We start from the raw sequence: 4,919 nt of genomic DNA on the forward strand, positions 1-4,919 counted from the left end.
CCTCTCCTCCCTTTCTGCATCCTTTGACTCCCTGTGTCCCCTATCCTCCCGGCCGGCTCGGTCCTCCCCTCCAGCTCTGTGGCTTGATGACTCATTGCGAGCTCACAGAACAGAGCTCCGGGCAGCTGAGCGGAAATGGAAGAAAACTAAACTCCCTGCCGACCTGGCATCTTTTCACTCCCTCCTCTCTACATTTTCTTCATCTGTTTCTGCTGCTAAGGCCACTTTCTACCACTCTAAATTCCAAGCATCTGCCTCTAACCCTAGGAAGCTCTTTGCCACATTCTCCTCACTGCTGAATCCCCCCCCCTCCTCCCTCTCTGTGGATGACTTTGTCAACCACTTTGAAAAGAAGGTTGACGACATCCGATCCTTGTTTGTTAAGTCTAATGACACTGCTGGTCCTGCTCACACTGCCCTACCCTATGCTTTGACTTCTTTCTCCCCTCTCTCTCCAGATATAATCTTGCGACTAGTGACTGCAGGCCGCCCAACAACCTGCCCGCTTGACCCCATCCCCTCCTCTCTTCTCCAGACCATCTCCGGTGACCTTCTCCCCTACCTCACCTCGCTGATCAACTCATCCTTGACCGCTGGCCATGTCCCTTCCATCTTCAAGAGAGCGAGAGTTGCACCCCTTCTCAAAAAACCAACACTCGATCCCACTGATGTCAACAACTACAGACCAGTATCCCTTCTTTCTTTTCTTTCCAAAACTATTGAGCGTGCCGTCTTTAGCCAACTCTCTTGCTATCTCTCTCAGAATGACCTTCTTGATCCAAACCAGTCAGGTTTCAGGACTGGTCATTCAACTGAGACTGCTCTTCTCTGTGTCACGGAGGCTCTCCGCACTGCTAAAGCTAACTCTCTCTCCTCTGCTCTTGTCCTTCTAGACCTGTCTGCTGCCTTTGATACAGTGAACCATCAGATCCTCCTCTCCACCCTCTCCGAGCTGGGCATCTCCGGCGCGGCTCACTCCTGGATTGCGTCCTACCTGACCGGTCGCTCCTACCAAGTGGCGTGGCGAGAAGCTGTCTCCGCACCACGTGCTCTCACCACTGGTGTCCCCCAGGGCTCAGTTCTAGGCCCTCTCCTTTTCTCCCTATACACCAAGTCACTTGGCTCTGTCATATCCTCACATGGCCTCTCCTATCATTGCTACGCTGACGATACACAACTAATCTTCTCCTTTCCCCCTTCTGATAACCAGGTGGCGAATCGCATCTCTGCATGTCTGGCCGACATATCAGTATGGATGACGGATCACCACCTCAAGCTGAACCCTGGCAAGACGGAGCTGCTCTTCCTCCCGGGGAAGGACTGCCCGTTCCATGATCTCGCCATCACGGTTGACAACTCCGTTGTGTCCTCCTCCCAGAGTGCGAAGAGCCTTTGCGTGACCCTGGACAACACCCTGTCGTTCTCTGCCAACATCAAGGCGGTGACCCGATCCTGCAGGTTCATGCTCTACAACATTCGGAGAGTACGACCCTGCCTTACACAGGAAGCGGCACAGGTCCTAATCCAGGCACTTGTCATCTCCCGTCTGGATTACTGCAACTCGCTGTTGGCTGGGCTCCCTGCCTGTGCCATTAAACCCCTACAACTCATCCAGAATGCCGCAGCCCGTCTGGTGTTCAACCTTCCCAAGTTCTCTCACGTCACCCCCCTCCTCCGCACACTCTACTGGCTTCCAGTTGAAGCTTGCATCCGTTACAAGACCATGGTGCTTGCCTATGGAGCAGTGAGGGGAACGGCACCTCCGTACCTTCAGGCTCTGATCAGTCCCTACACCCAGGCGAGGGCATTGCTCTGGCACCCCAATGGTGGAACAAGCTCCCTCACGACGCCAGGACAGCGGAGTCACTCACCACCTTCCGGAGACATTTGAAACCCCACCTCTTTAAGGAACACCTGGGATAGGATAAAGTAAGTACCCCCCCAAAAAAATAAAAAAATAAAAAAAATAAAAGAAAATTAAAATTATAAAAATAAAAAATAAAAACAAATGAAAAACAAAAAAATACATATATATAATTGTAAAGTGGTTATCACATTGGCTATAGGGTGAATGCATCAATTTGTAGTCGCTCTGGATAAGAGCGTCTGCTAAATGACGTAAATGTGCCCTTGAGCAAGGCACTTAACCCTAATTGCTCCTGTAAGTCGCTCTGGATAAGAGCGTCTGCTAAATGACTAAAATGTAAATGTAAATGTAAACAGTGGAACGTGAATGCAAGCTGCTGTTTCTCCGACCCAATCAGACACGCTGGAGCTCCCTGTTCCTCGCTGTAGAAAGGATTGTGCGCATTCACCGAGAGCAAGGAGAACAAGCAATTCGCAATGTCTGCACAGCATTAAAGATAAAGATGTAAGTTGACAAAATGTATATTTTGTTTTAAAAGAATAATAAAAATAAATAAGCCTTGCTGATTAATGGGTGATTCCACTTGTCTCAAGTAACTAAGTTTTCTTTGCATGGTGGTGTGACAATTGTGGATGACTTGAATGAAATCATTTAACTAATTTATTTTATTTTTATTTATTTGTGCATTTAACATGTACAATGCATAATAAACACATTGTACCAGAAATAGCTATAAGTAATTTTTTTATCGTTACATCTTTTATAGGTTCAATCCAGCTGAAATTGGGTTTTTGGTCGAGTATGCTGCTGTGATGAAGCCTGTTGCCATGGTCCTTAATATCCTCCAAGGGGAATCATCTGTGCATATGGGCCTCCTGCTGCCAACACCTTACCAGTTGCGGGACAAGCTGAAGAGGTTGGAGTCAACTTGCAAAATGTGTACACCTCTTGTTCACGCCCTGCAGCAAGGGATCCAGAAATGTTTTGGAGACGTCATGAAAGAGCCTGAGCTGATTGCAGCAGCAATACTCCTACCAAGATTCAGAACATCCTGGACCACAGAGGAGAACATCTTGAATGCTGGTAAATATAATTTTTTATCAATTCAAATGTGAACCAGTAGACATTGACCTATATAACTCTGTATAATATTACTGTAATTTAGGATTATAGTGTGTCAGTGACAAACCACAGGGTGGCAATATAGTTAGAAGCTCAGGTAGCTTTTAATGTCAAACATCAGCAGCTTGACAGCCTATAGAGTAGAAGGGTAAGAATAATGTGCAGACTTAATTCGTTTGAAAAACGATTTATCTTGCCCTAAAACCCACAGGCCTTGACTACATCAGAAATCACCTCAACACCGACTTGGATGATGTCACCAGCGCAAACAGCGGCCTCTCTGATGAAGACGACTTCTTTGCATCCATGGAGTTGGGAAAATCACAAGTAGGAGAGCTGGAGAGGTACCTTTCATGTCTGTCCCCTGCAGGTATGGATCTACTCCACACCTTTCCTCGCATCAAGAAGCTGTCACTCAAAGTCAACACAGGTCTTCCTGCATCTGCAGCCTGTGAGAGACTTTTCAGTCATGCAGGACTCCTGTTCACTGCTAAACGATCACAGCTTCACAGCAAGAACCTTGAGAGCCAGCTACTGTTGAAGCTTAATAGTGACATCACTGAGCGATTCTTTGGTGAAATAGTTTGTTTCTGCATGTTTTGACACACACACACACAAACTCCCAGTGGGGCCTTCAATATAAAAGGGTTTTCATGTTACTGTGCCAAAGAGTTCCTGGAGTGTTGACTGAAGTCAACCAGTCAAAGGGCCAGTGTCAGCCTAAAGGTTAGAATATTGCCAAATCTGTTGTCTGCCTGTGGTAGTCTAGATGGGGGAAGCTGCTCCTCTCTCAGCTGCTTTTGAGCAAAGCGTTTAATCCCCTTAACTGTGTAATGGTTGTGCTAGAGAGCACAGAGCTATTAATGAATAACTCCATTGTAAAGACACATCATACATGCTTTATGCTGCTTATCTTGGGGGGGTGGGGACAAGTGTGACTTTTTTTTTGCTGACTTTTCTTGTTAGATATTGGAGCTGGAAGTAAACATAATGCCCCATCTACAACTACATCACTCTCCTCTGATGCCTTTTAGAGAACATGCATTCAGCTTAATTTGTGTTCTGGGATACTTGGCCTGCAATATTGTTTTATTTGGCCATCTATCATGGACTGGTGCTTTTTCAGTTGATGTGTATTGCTGCTCTTTTCCTCTGCTCAGTGAGATGTGCAGTGTGGCCTAATCACAGATCAGAGTATTATTTTCTAGGCACACAGAAAAAGGGCTGTTGCTTGCCATGCAATACAAAGGTACCGAGTAGGCCTAATCAACACCTATTGATTATTTTATGTTGACCGCTTCCTTCTGGTGTGCAGTTTTCTGTTCAGCATACCTGGTATGAAATGTTTGTGTTTCCTTCTGTTGTTCTGTCACTGTGGAGACACACACATACACAGTTTATGAGAGTTTATGGGCTGCCTCATTCTAGTTCTGCCTGGTAAAAAAAAGTATAAAGGTTTGGAAATGTGTGTTACTTGTGCTTATTTTTTTATTATTATTATTTTATTTGATAAGTACTTGAATTTACCGGAATTATTTTAATTTAAGCTATTTTGTAATTCATTTTAATTTATTTATTGTTGGATGAACTATAATTTGCCTAAAGATGATTATTTTGTATTTTTGTCTGTCTGATTGTTGCCTTGTGTTAAAAAATAAACTCAAGTAACTCAACAGTTACTCAGTACTTGTAGTTTTTTCACCAAGTACTTTTTTACTCTTACTCAAGTAATTATTTGGATGACTACTTTTACTTGAGTCATATTTGTTATATCTAGCCTAGCTGTAGAAGAACGGACATCTGCACAGTTTCACATTGTACATCGCTCTGTCGTTTAATGACATGTGCCACACATTCTGACAACCCATTCATCCGTAAAGCAGCACACTATCGTAAAACATAACAACGTACAGTACGACGTACAGCACGT

The 4,919-nt window shown here is 44.8% G+C and overlaps 1 long non-coding RNA gene across 1 annotated transcript; it reads left to right on the top strand.

Moving 5' to 3' along the window:
• The first annotated feature begins 2,072 nt into the window (after positions 1-2,072).
• On the top strand, positions 2,073-4,705 carry LOC311116310. Its single transcript, XR_014611399.1, has 2 exons — positions 2,073-2,950; positions 3,201-4,705. It is a non-coding gene; the product is annotated as an uncharacterized lncRNA (long non-coding RNA).
• Positions 4,706-4,919: the final 214 nt, after the last annotated feature.

Source organism: Coregonus lavaretus (assembly GCF_964263955.1).
Source record: "Coregonus lavaretus genome assembly, contig: HAP1_SCAFFOLD_496, whole genome shotgun sequence".
NCBI classification, from domain to species: domain Eukaryota; kingdom Metazoa; phylum Chordata; class Actinopteri; order Salmoniformes; family Salmonidae; genus Coregonus; species Coregonus lavaretus.